Below are 15,046 nucleotides of genomic sequence, written 5' to 3'. Positions count from 1 at the left end.
ATCGATGACGTGATGGCGCCTGCTAAGGTTATCTCGATCTTGGATTGCGCACAACTGCCACAAACACGCTTATTGTGCACGTTGGTAACTTCGTAAGCGTACAATACGGTTCGTAGCAAAGAGATAGATCTCCTAGTTCGTTGTCTGATGTATTAAGCGGGCCCGCGAGCGAGTTACACGAGCGATCGACTCCACTGTCGACTCTGGGTGTGCTCGATCTGGAATCGATCTGGAATCTCCTGATCTTTGACTCTTTTTCGGTTCTCTCGATGGCTTTGTGTTACCTTCGCCCGCTGTTGGGGCCTCCCTTTGCAAGGAGTCACGAAAATAGGCTCGCTAGGGCGCCCAGCCTTCTCTTTCTTGGTCAGAACGATAGGGGAACATTCGTTGATAACCCTTTGACCGTTTCGATTCACGCCTCTCGGGGCTTCCATGCTCTTTCCACTGGGACAAGCGGCCGATTGTGTCGACTGAATGGGATTTCGTGAGGATGCAGTAACCCTGAGTTCGAATGGCGGCTCTAAGCGTCGTGGGACTGACCTGGGCAGACTTTGTTTCAAATGGAAGTCACTAAGGTGAGTTAGTGTTCGAAGAAGACAATCAGTGTGATGATAGTTTCCCATTTGAATAAAGTGATTTAACAAATTTCCAAATGAAATTTGAATTCTGATTTTTCATTCAGTTATCGAATTCTTTTTGATAGAATTGTTGAATAATTTTCGAGCGATAAATCTACCCAAGTGCTTGAAAAAATGATCATTTGTAGAATATAAAACCGGAGAGTATGATGGATAGCGAATGGATACCTCAATTCGTTTATTTTTTTTTCTGGGTCAATTTAAGCGTCCGCGATGGCGCATTGTCGCGTAGCAGAATTGGGCCCAGAGATGGCAAGAATCTTATTTGAATAACAGGCGATGAATAAAAGCTTCGAATATCGATTTATTCGAAACGTTCATTCGATTGACCGGTTATTCAAACAAGCTTGTATTCGTACAAATGCCCAAATCTTTAAATGGACCTTTGTGGTTGATCCAACTTGGATGTACACAGCTTCCACAATGGGAGAATTGTCTCAACCTGATGGACTTTGTTATATTAGGTTCACGGGTGAATTTAACATAATCCAGAGACCCTCTCCGTTTGTTAATTAAAATATCAAATTTCCCAGAATCTTTGGGGTCCCATTGTTAGTCATTCAGTAATACATTTCTATTCTCTATACAATACCACCAGTGTGTTTTGGTGCATGCACGCAGTAAATGGAAGAATATACGCGTGGTGCGTGATGGCAGAAGAAATGTTTGAAATATTTGTTTGGACGTTGTTTCGGCTGTGCAACTGAACGGGCGTAATTAATACATTGCTGGTCCATGATTCATTTCTGTATTCCAACTAAATTGAAAAACTTTCTACAAATCTATTTTTATTTTCTATTTTTTTTTCTTTATTCTTACTTTTGTCGGAAATAGGACACGAGTAAATGGATGCATTGTATTCTGGTTCGTAAATAACGATGTCAGTGATAGGTCTGTATTATGAAACTTGTGATTGATCATTACAGATAATGGTGATGGAAAAGAAGTCGCGTTAAGTGAATGAACGAGAAGTACCAGGGAGAGTTTAATTCAGGGGTTAGGGGGAATAGGGTGGAATAAATCTACGTGCATGAAATATTATTAGATTTTAAGATCTTAACAATGTTCAATTTGAACATTTTTTGAACATCGTATTCGCTAACCAGATTTTTCCTTTTTGTTTCAGGTAAGTCAAGAACATCTAACATTGCTGATTTGGTAGCTAGTTTCCAAGGAAATTTCTCGTCACAGGTATTTCTAATAAGTATTATACAGTTGAAAAAATTCAATCAAATATCCATGAAAATTATTCGTGAACCAATCAAAGTATTTATGAATTTATGAAAGTTACTCCCAATATTTTATAATATTTCCATTTCGATGGATAAAACGAGATCAAGTTTCCGTATAATTACGCCAAATCATTAATTATAAAAAATTCGTGATGCGCATTTATTACAATAAAATGTTATTAAATATATTCTTGGAAATGTTATACAAAAATTAAAAGTAACGAAGCTCGCATTACTTTTTCACCGTCGAAAACAACGCAGCTCTGACAACTGTTAATTACACACCGTGTTGTGAATAATTGGGGAATTTGATACGTATGAATAATTAAACGTGAAAAAAGTGCGCCTTTCTTAAGATATTTTGTTTTAACGAAGTACACGTTCAGTTTCGCGAGTACGACGGTACGCGTTGCATCGTAAACGAATTTTCGTTTCGCCGTTTTTTCCTCAGTTTGCAGACATTCTGCTTTGTAATTTGTCGTTTCTCGTTATGTTTTTTGTCGTCGTTTCTCGACGTTTTAATAACGACTGTTTGACTAGAAACGTTTCAAAAATATTACGTGTCAAACCGTGTATGGTCCACAACAATATTTACCGCAGTTGTTCGTGAAATAACGGTGCTATTTAAAATGAAAAATATTCTTTCTTTTGTGTTGCGTCATTTCCCTGTTTGCGTTATGTGAACAATGCTCAACGTATGCTATTGTATCGGAGCGATGCCGACGCTCCTTTCATTCGAGTCAATTATTCTGCGAAGCTTGACTCTAAGCCATATCTAACAGGTTTTCATCGCGATTATTTACTATCTTATTTTTATAAATAACCAATTTAACAATGGGAAGTATCCTTGCTAAAGAAACGCAGTGGATTATTGTCATCTTTTAAGCGAAAGAAGCGTAAAAAAATACAGCTTCAGCGTATTTACTTTGCGAGAAATTTCATTTCAATTCCTCTCGTAAAAGGTTTTTAATTTTAATTCTTTGACAGCTATGCCCTTTCATGTTCCGCTAATAAATCACTCGTCTTTAAAGAATGATCTTCGTAGAATACATTTTATCTGACGACCTAAATGATTATTTCTGTTCGTCGTCTGCGTTACTGGCCTGAAAGAGGCCTTTGATAACTTCTACTTTTTATGTCCCACTTTTTTTTCATTTAAGTTTCGTAAGCAGCGTTCAATATATAGTTTGTAATCACCATAAGCGTTAAATTTATTCAAGCGTTTCAAGTGAGTACTCAGTTGCAGACTGAAAAATTATCATTTTTTAATATTTTCAACCGGTATTGTTTCTGTATTTATTTTTTCGCGGTGATGACAGCGCAAAGTTCCTTGATATTTTCAAAATTAAACGCGACCATAGTTCTCAGCCACGATACCGTGTAATTTGCGAGATTTTCTGCCGCGGACTGAAAACACTCTCCACTTCCCCATGCAAATCCTCGCGTAGTAGTATCCATTGTTTCTGACATTTATAACCATTTTATAGCGACCATGGCGCGGTAATGCTCTCGGTTGTCTGGTCGATCGATATTCCTCGAACACACCCTGTGTGCGCCCCTGAGAAACCGATCGTTGTTTTTATTAAACGTTATCGATCCAGCGATAAAGAAACAATTTGGAGCGTGCATAATAAATTGCGTGCAGGTCAGCGTGATCGATACCGTCGATGTCACCACGCCAGCTCGAAGAAGCCAATAAATAAACAATGTGAAAGCAACGTTAACAATTTTCAGGCAACATGAAAGATGACTCGCCTTTACCTTCGACGCGATAAAGCTTCTGGCCGTCTCAGAGGGTGGAGTCCAAGCGATCCGTGTCGTTTTTTCAAAGCTACCCTGCTGATTATATTGATTAAACGCTCAGGAATATTAATCATGCACAATAACGTGCAATCTATCGACATCTGCTAGAGGTTCACAGAGTTCTGATGCTTTCATGCAAAGTAATATTTCGTACAAATTATTAATCAAAGTAGTATTGTAGGAAATGATAGACGCACCCCATTTTCAACACGTTTAAATTTTTGACACGTTCGATACAATAAGCGAAACATGGTTCTAGGTTAAATTTATCACAAGTAAACACAATAACAACTTCGAGATATTGCAACTGACCATTTCGGTTTGCTTTCTTTACTTTTCAAATTACCTCTTCCATTTCGTTTACGGAATAGTAGAGCAGAGTAAATATTTACTTTGACGAGAAGAATATTCTAGCTCTTCGCCGGATGAGGTTCTACTCCACTCCACAGCGTCTAAGAAGTATTCAACCCTTTTGATTAAGCGTGAAATTCGCTGGCATGATAAGAAGCAAATTGCGCTCAACATCTGCGGGAATTTATTCGAACAACCGCGTTCTACTAGATACATCTAAATAAAAGAGATAAACGTTTTTTTCAATTATTTCTAACATAATAAAGTAAACTAACTTGAATAAATTTAACAAAAGTTATGCATCTTTTGTCGATTACTTTTTAAACTTTGATCTTTATAAGAATTCCTTCCATGCCTACCTCGAAGTCGCGAATTTGTAAGTGCGCAACAAATTGTCTAATCAAGTAGATATATGAGTGATGGCGGAGGGGGAGGGGCGAAATTGGTTTCTGGCCGCGTGTAAATCTCGCGCGCGTCAGGACGAGACGACCATCGGATGGAACTAGGAAAAGTAGAATCCAGGATCGATTTCCTTTGGGATTTATGTGACTATTTTTTATCTTGATACCTTCGAAGCCGTCGCGACGCGATAGAACCGAGGACGTCGGCCCCGTGAGAAGCTCGTTTCCCAGGGCCACTCTTTCATTTCGCGCTTCACTCGGGGCCAACGCAAAGATCCTCGGATATTAATGTGCCCAACGGCGTTACTGAAACCTTTCGCTAATTTATTCAGACGATTCTCGGCGAATCTTTCCACTATATACGCATATATATTATTGAATCGACGAGAACCTGCTGATACATTTATAAGTCAAAGCAAAAAAGTTCAGGCTGTAAAATATCATAAGCGTTCAATAATATCTTCTCGACTAAACGTTTGTCGTACGAGAATTTTAATATCATCCTGGTGTAATAAAGAAATACAAAATGTAGGTATACAATGCAAGTCACGAAGCCACAATACAAGTGAGGAAATTGAGAGATATAAACAGTGAATTTTCTTTTACATGCCAAATCAAAAACATGATTTTCTTAAAAAGTATTGTGCCTGACACGTTCTATCGTGATTCTTACCCACAGACGTGTATATGGTGTACGTGTGTTTCTATGTATGTGTCTCCAACGCGAAACTTGGACTTATCCCCGAGCGTACCTTCTTTCTCAATTCTGATTCAGAATCTCCGGATCAGTCCGGTGAAAACGGTGACCTCTTTGCCGCCAACTGTGCTTCTCTTAGCCTGCGGGCCGAGGCTCCTAATTTCGCCTCTCTCTCGCGTTTTTCCTACCTCCTTGGATTTAAATTTTGAAGGCTGAGAGGATTTCGTCCGTAAGAGGAGGTTTAAAATTGATTACGGTTGGAATTATAAATTCGGTTGTCGTCGCTCGAGGAAACCAGGGGTCTGGGATTCTTCCTCTTTAATATTCAAAAACAGCTGGAAGACAGAATGCAGAAAGTTGACCGAATTTCCCAGCAGTTGCCAGGTCCTGAACCTTTTTCTTCGAACGAAGGACGTATTCGCGTGCTTCGAGCTATTCGAGATATAAGAAATAAAAATAAGTTACAATGTACCACAGATAGTTAAATGAATATGATTCATACTCTTTGAAATTAGTGACATCGTGCAATTGTATTGGATTGTCTAGAAAATCCATGTCGATTTTTGTTAGGTGGTACAAATCTGAATATATCGAAATCCCTTAAAAGGTGGGAAGGTTGCCGAATAAAATGGACCTATGTAATTCAATAAATACATATTAAAATTCAAATGTGCCTTTGAATTTTTCTTAAAAATTAGAACGAACATTCTGGACAACATAATACTTGTTGATTTATTGTCAGCATGAAAGAAAATATAAATTAACACAGTCTTCCAGCATAGTCTTCCTTATTTTAATCTATAGGTAAATTGGAGATACCGAAGAATTGGATATCTCTTTCGTATTCTTGCTCCAAGATCAATGCTTAGAGCACGGAGTTCTTCAGTCAGTCTATGACGTATCTTATACGTCAAGTTTGTGGTCAAACCGAGTTACGTAACGTATCAAGGAGCAAAAGGAAAAAGGAATGGGTTGGCTAGCGTGTTCTTGACTCTTCCTACTCTCTTTTCTTCGACGTGTATTTTCAATATTGAACTCGGCATCTTACATTCTTCCTTTCCGCTTCTTATCTTCTTGCCTCTTCCTACGGCTCCTTTCCAATATAGTGTCCTAGATAGAGTTTACGGTGTTCTTCGAAAATGTTAGATGTACTGGTGGAAAGTTACTTGATAACGTAGAATTATTATTTGCTTACATATTTCATATTATTATTATTTCAAGTCAGCTGGATGATAGACTTTACGAGTGTGGTTAGGTATGATGCATGATCGACAATCACCCAAGACATCGATCTGATCGAGAACTGTCACTTTCTCCAGACGACTTTCTAGTGTCTGTTTCTCTGGGAAATAATCTATGCAGACACAGCACACGGCTGTTCCCATCAGGTATCTCTAACGCAATATCGAAGGTAAGAGCTAGGATACCCATGGATATCCTATCGAGTCGACTCCTATCGAATGTCTCGTCGTTCTCCAAATTCCGCCACGGAAAGGCACCACGGTTTAATCGTGGTCGGACGAGCTTGAGTTCGATGCAGTATCGGATGGCGCTAAACGAATGGCGAGTTGGTGATGTTTGGATCAGATATAATTTCGGGTCGGGAACAGTCGTGGCTAGGGGGAGATGGGGACAGTCGGGCACGGGCAGAGTATGCGATTTATCACTCATCGGTGAAAACGAGCGTAACAGCAGCACCGTATAATTGCGCGTATATCGTCCACCCGTAGTTATCGCCGATAACCGGAGTCATCGATCGTACACACCCCTCATTTTCCGCACGATTTTCGATTACCATTCCACGCGTTTATGGGTCGTCAGCAACTGCGCGGATCACGATGGATATCGGTACCTCTTGGTTGACGGGCGCGTTGTCGCGTTGGACAACTATAGTCTCGGCAAAATGTATTGGTCATTCGGTGGTTTCCTCCTTGCTGCTGATTTCTGGTCAGAAGTAGCTTGTAACAAGTTGAATGTATAGTTAAGATCAAGTGTCCTGACGTTCTCCATCATATTTCAAGTACTTCACGTAACTATATTCTTCCCAAACTAACAATTTAATTCTCTTCTTTGAGCGAAATTCCTAACCAACCTCGCGACAGTTCGAATCTATAGCTAAGATCAAGTATCCTGACGTTCTCCATCACATTTCAAGTACTTCACGTAACAATTTGATTCTCTTCTTTCAGTTAAATTCTTATCCAACCTCGATTACCCTTTCGACACTAAACCATTGACGTGGAAGTAGAACGAGCAAAGTGAAACAGGGCGGTACAACGAATTGTTATCTTGTCACCTGATTATACAGCAGCAAATAGCACCTGAGTGACCTCAAGCCATTATATTTTGTTCAAACTGTACTTCGGGGAGCCATTACACGTTGTATTCCGTCTGGACAATCATCCAGATTGGGGAAGCTTTACTCGCTGTGTAAGGGCGCTCGTGTAAATCCTTCCTACGACCTGATACTCATTTTTATAGTCGGTTTAAGCACCTTCCTCGCGACTACTTCTCGTGCTAGCCGCCTGCTCGACAGTCGTCGTTATTTTTTATCGTATCCAAAACCAAGTTTACGATTCACAAGCTAAAGATTGCGTGACTGGCTTTACCAACCATTTTTATCGTTTGATTCAATTAGGAGTGACTTTCATTGAAAATTAGAAAAATAATATGTCCCTCCCAAGTTTCCATCCAAATCCAGGCACACGTGTCTGCTTTTGCAATCCCTCGTCAAAGAACGACCCCGCTAGGGTACCGCGTTGTTGACTCCAATCGTGAGCTCGTCGGAGCGCTCCGTAACCAGCCTTTCATTTTACTGAAGAGACGTGATAATCGCATCAACTGTAGGTCGATCCAAGACAAAAGATGCGAAATGCTCACCAAGAGCGTCCTTCTTCTCCACGGCGCGGCGCGGCGGGACCCTGCACCCGCTGCTTGCACAAAAGCTTTGTTCGAGCAGTTCAACTGCGAGATTTTCGTCTACCCCTCTTAAACTCTGGACTTGGGGCCAAGCGATTATCATCTCTACAGCAAAATGCTCTGCCTGGCTACCCAGAGCTCCGAAACCATCGAGCTCATGGATGGAGTCAACGACTAGCCGAGCACCCTAACAGCGATCCCTGGCCGAGGGGTGTATCCAAGTTGCGTCAAGTGTCCTAATTTGGTTTTCTGAATAGTCCAACTCCGAATTACGTCTTTAAAATTATGAATACGTATCATTCCCCCTTTACCTTTGTTTTATGTGCATGCAATACGTTTTATTTCAACTCTCCGACGCCGGAGCTGAGTCACTTTTTTGACGTTTGTTCTGAAGTCGCATTCCTCTCAACTGTTCTCGAGAGTCTCGAGTCATGTATTTACATTGTAACTCGATTAGTAGCATACATGTTATCAATACATTAGTAAAAAGCAGTCTAAAAAAAATATGACATACAAAGAATATTCAGAAAACCACGAATCAGAACAAATATCATTTATGTGTACTTCCCAAAAGTATTTTCTCACCTTCCTTCAGTATTTAATATTTTTTTTTTTCTAAACAATTTTGCAATAATACGTTTTTGCAAAAGTAGTTCGGTAAAAATTTGATTTTATATTTTTTTTCGTAGCGCGTATGGACTCGGATTCTGATACCTGAATAGTGACCCGACTCCGTCGTTTGTGCAAGCGTCCGGTGTCCGAGAGTGAAATAAGAATAGAACATTACATTCCTCGGTCAACTTACAGGTTAAATGAAAAATTGGTTTCCCTGGCGAATTGAACAATAGTCGGTTCGCTTTTATTGTACTTCTAGCGATAAGGATCCGCGGATGATTCTGCTGCTACGTGCGTCGAATTTTCAATACGCACTTAACGGCGAAGGGCGAAAACGCCACCGAATATACGCCTTGAAAAGTTTCCGCCTCCTTTAATTGGATCCGTTTCCATTAACGCCACGTGCGAATTATCGTCTACTCGTGCACCCCCGCGTCTGGGAATCTGAATGAAACGTTTTTCATTTCGTCGTGAAATAAATCTCGCTAAGGATGCGTTACGCTGACGGTACTCACTTTCAACTAATTCCAAGCATATCGGTCCACCGATTTCAACTGCGTCCAAGAAGGTATTAGCTCATGAACGAGTGAACGAGGTGAATGTATCACTTTTGAGAGGCAATTAGAATAATCCTGTCAAGTGTGTAGAAAGTAACCAAAAATAATTGTGATCTATCTCCTCTTCAGTTGGTAAAGAATTATACCACTTCGAAGGTCCTGAACATTAAGGGTAAATTGTGTCAGACAATGCTTATTTAAACGATTATTTCGAAGCTTCGAGTATTGTTGGTGGTAGTAGAGTCTAGTCCTTTGTCCTCGAAAATGCACATCACTTAATTCTATATTGTTTCGCCGAGTCTACGAGATAAGATCTTAACTGGTCGATTATCCTTTACGAGACTGAGAATCCTTGAGAGAGGACACGTCGCTTGCATTTTTCCAAAGGAGCACAAATTGAAACGGAGTCGACGATTCCGTCACCTACAAAGAGTCGCTTCTTCTTTGATCACCAAAATTAAGCTGTAAAGATTTCCTTCTATTTTTAAGCGACCTTTTGAACCATCGACTCGGTTCACATTTGTTTCTCGTATATCGTTTACTCGTTGCTCCTAGCCATCTAATAATGTTAATTTCGAAGCGGTGGAAAATTTTGAACGAGCAACGAGTTATCGTGTGGCAAATTAATTAACCCAAAATATGCGACGCAACGATGAATCACTCATTGTTCGTTAAGTGTTAGCAATGGCGACACTCACGTCGAACGGAAAACTGTACTCGAGGTAAAGTACGATCTCATTGTCGTCGTTATTAGATTCGCCGGGGTCCAACGAAGCTTATTAAATTTTTTCATGCATTTGCAATTGTCGATTGTTGCTGTATCGTTCTCATATTCCCAATCATAGGATCTATTCTGAATAATGCCTACTAAAAATGTGTGTCCTTAAACTGCGTATGCTGTGACATTAAACAGTTAAAGGTTAAAAACCTTGTCAGTTTCCTCAAATTAAATATTACAAGTTGATGGGTAAAAATATGGTTAATGGGCTTCAGTATATAGAAGCTGTAATTAAAATGTGCGTATGAATAATCTCCTGGCAGGTAAAGTATTAAACGATACGCCCATTTCCGCGTTATGAGGAGAAACTATGCAACACAGAAGACAGAAATACTCGGAGACGAGACGAGAGGGTTTCGTGTACATCGTTAAAATTGCCCGAATATTCCACGAAATGGATTCTGTCGCATAACTGAAATCCAGTGTTCGGTCCCACATATACTCGAAAACACGCAGTGACGATCGGGAATCGTGCGTTTTTTCGTTCGACTCGTGACCGCGTTTGATTATCGACCGTGAATGCGTTTCATCGGCAAATGCACGCTGACGAAGCGAGTAAATACTCTCTTCCAATCAAAGTAATCCATCTAAACGGCTGTATTGGTGCTGCGCTCGCAGATCTGCAAACACAGAGCGGTAACACAGCTTTGTGTATGCCTTTCGCATATGTCGCCGATCACGAAATATTTCTATTAATATTGACTGGGAATTAGGAAAATATAGGAAGTAAGAGGGGGATAATATTCTAATTGTAGAGGGAACAACCTAGAAGTTATGCGGGGTCGTGACACTAGCGCCGCCTTTGTGGCGCCTGGCGCTTAGCCAGGTCTCTGTAGGTGAAGTAACACATGCTTATCTGTTTCTGTAAGGGTATACCAGATAAAAGAGTGCACTGTGAGATTACTTTGTTCTAAATTTATGATTTCATTATATATTCATCAGTTTGTCATATATTCATGAAGTTGCTTTCGCTAGATAAATTTATATATATATTTATAAATTCATAATAAATTCATGAATTTGTTAGGAATTCACAAGTCCATTATGAATTCATATACAAATTACAAATTTATAATCTTCATGAATTTATATACAGGATATATTTTACGTATGTATACTCGCTGTTATCTTTATTTCATCTTTTTGCCACTTACAAGTATACTCCAAGCCTCGATATAAGCAAACCTGACATTAAGTGATCACATCAGAACGAAATCGCATCGCAATCTCTTCAACCGCAATTTATGAAAATATTCTGTACTACGTAATGAACTACAAACATCGCTGGCGCAACTGATTGCGTGCACCAAACGATGGAAACGTGAGATATCGTGACCCGTGTTTTTCGTGCAGGTTCTGGAGCACAAGAAAGCACGTGACATATCGCGACAAATCGTACAGTGCCAATGTGACAAATTCATACAAAGGCGTACACCGTAACTGGCGCGTAAAAACGTTCGATACGAACATTTTCCCGTCTTCAAAGTTTTGTTTTCGTTGGCTGTAGCTTCCCTCGCGTCAGTTTCCATTCGCAGAGCACAGTTTTCTTCGTATCTAGCCAGAGATGGGCGGAATCTTCCTACAAAGGGTCTTTCTGAAAGGGTCGAGAACAGAATAAAAGATATAAAATGAAGATCGAATAGCTACACTTATTTGTTTCTTAATAAATATTGGTGCAACGTTTATCACATCGTTGGCTGATAATTAAGGGAGGAAATAGGTTTAGGACCCCTTTACGGGCTCCTTGAACCTAAATCTATTTCCGCCCTTAAGTACCAAGAATTATAAGAAATTCTTGACAGTTAATATTGTTCTGCGGCATAGGGGAAATTTGATGGTGGAATTATTGCCGACGGATTCAATTTTACTCCGGTTTCCAGAACGATCCTACTCCGTGCGTCATAAATTTTGTGCCCGTACGCTAGGGACAATCGTTAGGGAGTTAATGGGCACGGCAGATCAAATTTCGAGACGGGTACGGTCGTTTGCTAGAGAAGAAAACGTGGGGGAAAGTTAATAGCGCGGGGATAGCGTGCGACAACGGCGAAACAATTAAACTCGAATACGCGAAATACTTGAATGGAAACGCTCTTCTTTTGTTTCGTTGCTCTGTACGCCTAATGGAAACGAATGATGAAGTCAATTCAACGCGTGGACGATCGACGAGTGGACATTTTTTTCTTTTATTTGATTGCAGAGGAATTGTTTCTGTTTCCCATTAGGGTCGACAGCTATCGATACAGTCGCGTTAAACGCTGTGTTGGGACAATATGTAATCCTTGATTATGATTACCAACCAATCAGTACTATACTAGGGCGTATTGTGTACCGAGTAATCGGTAATTATGATTATTGATTGATCGGATAATTTTGTGTGGTTGGTAATCATTATCCAATTTAGAATACATGCTCGTTTCTTTTCAATTTAGCAATTTAGTAATTTAGTAATTTACTTGTAAATGTTTTTATGCTTCGCTTATCGAAGGAAATACGACGAAAATGAATGGAACACCAAGTACGTTCACCTTCGGGATCGAAATGAGCGGCGTCCTTGTCAACAGCTGCTATCGATTTAATAAAGTCGTAAAATGGGCGTCTTTACGAGTTAAAGCACAGTAAAATGTTTTCAGCAAAATAATTGTAAGCGATTCTATATAATAAGTGCCGTTGTAGCGTTATCTGTAAAATGATCCTTTAATGTGAGAACTTCGGGCACGCTAAAAAGAGTCGTGGCCTAGAAATCCACTTGATTAAATACTTAAAGGTGTACACGTGCTTGGAAATACTCGTATTTATAAATACTCTTATCGATAGTATTACTTTCATGTAATGATGCGATAATATCCTAAAATATGAATCCTAAAATACATCAGAGAATTTCACCTTCACCCCTAATTTTAATTCTCGGAAAAATCTCTTTATAGAAATTTATACATGACAGCCCGCGGTTGCACGTGATATTAGTGGTAACGTGCATACCGTCACCTGTAACACTATGTTTCATACTAACCTTAATCCCCTTTTTTTCCACATACACATTTTTTACATTCCTATATCTTAGCAGTCTTTTTATACGTTATTCAAAGAAAATTATAATCCGCAACAAATTCCTTTGGTGCGCGGATTTACATCTCTGCGACATTGTTCACCGATCGCGTGCTTCTACACGCTTTGCGGCCCTAGGAAAACAGCGATCCTTTTTTTTCCTCACCCCCGCAATTCATAAAGGGCATTAATTAGCCCGTGGCCGCGGAATTATTTAGACGTTATAGCGTGTAGACAGTGTCCGTTGTTTAAGCTCATCATCTCGTCACGGTATCCCGTCGAGTTAATTGTTTCGCATTTACGTAGTTAGCCGCACTCTTGGCCGAAATAATGCGAGCAATTAACCACGCCGTAATTAACGTCTTCATAACGGAAGAATCTTTCGCCCCGAATGTAACCTGTTCCAGCGTTCATTAACTCGGGACCTGTAAAAATTCCAACGAGCGGCACCTAAACGCGCGCCACTATTCACCTGAATCGCTTGAGTCATTTTCTGTTCGCATAAATTACAGGATTGTGCTCGTTTACATGGGTCGAAAATTGTAAAACGCCTGGCCAAATTGCCGACTGATTTGTATAGTGAGAGGGAGAATATCCTATTATAAAAGTTATCTTGTAATTTTGCTTTGTGAATGTTGAAAATAGTACACGAAACAACCAAATCATTATTATTTATTTATCGTCGCGTCAGTGTACAAGGCATTAGCGACCACTGTGAGTTACATGTTCAACATTTATATACATATGTGAGTTATAATATAATTAAAAGTAAATACGGACGACTTATGGCTAAAATAACTAATTCTCTACATTTAACAATAATTATAAATACTATTTAGCATTAAACGTATATTTTAGAAGGTTGTAGTGTCTTGTTAATTCTTGTTTATATTTCTCTGAAAATTTTTGTCCCTTGTAAATAAGATATAATTTTCGATATGCATTTCTTATCATTTAAGAATTAATCTTCAGGGTGGTTAGTTGGTTTCTTATTTCTCGTATAATATTACGCATTGGACATTCTTTTAGCATATGTTTTACTGTAATTTGTTTTATTACAGTTTGTATAGTATGGAGCTCCAAATAAATTGAACAGAAAAACAGTATGTTCAAGTATTTCAAATTCATGAATCACGAAGAAAAATGAACGTTAACCTTTCATCAAGTGAAAAGATTGATTAACTTGTATCATAGCGAGTGACTCGACCGAGAGACGAGATCATGGATGCAATTAGCGGCCGCGAAATAGGATTCTAATTCCATTACTCGACGGATCTCTTCCCCGCGACGTTGCTTACACGATAACAGGGTTCCGTAAAGATAACGCGAGCCTGATACTCGAGGATATGCTCCTCCACAATGTTGCTCCTAGATTTTCGCGGTTGTGTGGCGTCGATGTGTCGGTGCGAAATTGGTTTTCAAGAAGAAGTAATCTCGAGCTCGAAAGAGCTCCAATGTCCCCGCGGAGCGGAGTACCTAATGAAGTGTACGTGAGAAACAAGTCATCGCTTGGTAAGAAGACCCACGGGAGGGTGAACAACAAGATGGTGGAAACACCCAGTGGCGAAAATCCACAGCTGAACCAATGGAAAGGAGTTTTGGGAAAAGTTTCTACCCGCTCCTCCAATCTGTAGTCGCCTTTTCGCACGTGCCGCGCCGGAACGACTTTCGTACTTGAACATTTTTCGATGGCGAATCTTAGCCACTTTTGTCAGGAACTGGCGGCAAAGTTTATCTATTTGCTGAAAGGAGCTGTATACTTCTTAAGCCGTGTTGATTAGGAGATTGGCGAAGGGATTACACTAGGTGGACTGCATCGAGCCTTTTTGTAGAATTCAGTTTGGAGAGGCACAGAAGGATAGAAAATTCTTTATTAACACATTCGCGACCGGCGGATATTTTATGTTTTTAATACCGAGTATTGGCGAAAATAATAAAATTCTGAAGCTGGACATCGCAAATTTGTATCTTTAGGATGAAAATAAAAGTTACAAAATATGTTTTGAAATA

General features: G+C 39.7%; 1 protein-coding gene across 2 annotated transcripts in view; it reads left to right on the top strand.

Annotated features, from left to right (window-relative positions):
* Nucleotides 1-980: 980 nt before the first annotated feature.
* Nucleotides 981-15,046, top strand: part of LOC128875610 (leucine-rich repeat-containing protein 24-like) — a 312,453-nt gene continuing 298,387 nt past the window's right edge. For both annotated transcript variants that reach the window (XM_054121333.1, XM_054121335.1), the window contains exon 1: nt 981-1,829. The gene's annotated coding sequence lies outside the window, so the exon portion shown is untranslated. The remainder of the gene's footprint in view (nt 1,830-15,046) is intronic.

The sequence above is a fragment of the Hylaeus volcanicus genome, chromosome 4, assembly GCF_026283585.1.
Source record: "Hylaeus volcanicus isolate JK05 chromosome 4, UHH_iyHylVolc1.0_haploid, whole genome shotgun sequence".
Classification (NCBI taxonomy): Eukaryota; Metazoa; Arthropoda; class Insecta; order Hymenoptera; family Colletidae; genus Hylaeus; species Hylaeus volcanicus.
Note: the sequence above shows the minus strand (reverse complement) of the source record. Positions and strands in the feature narration are given on the sequence as shown.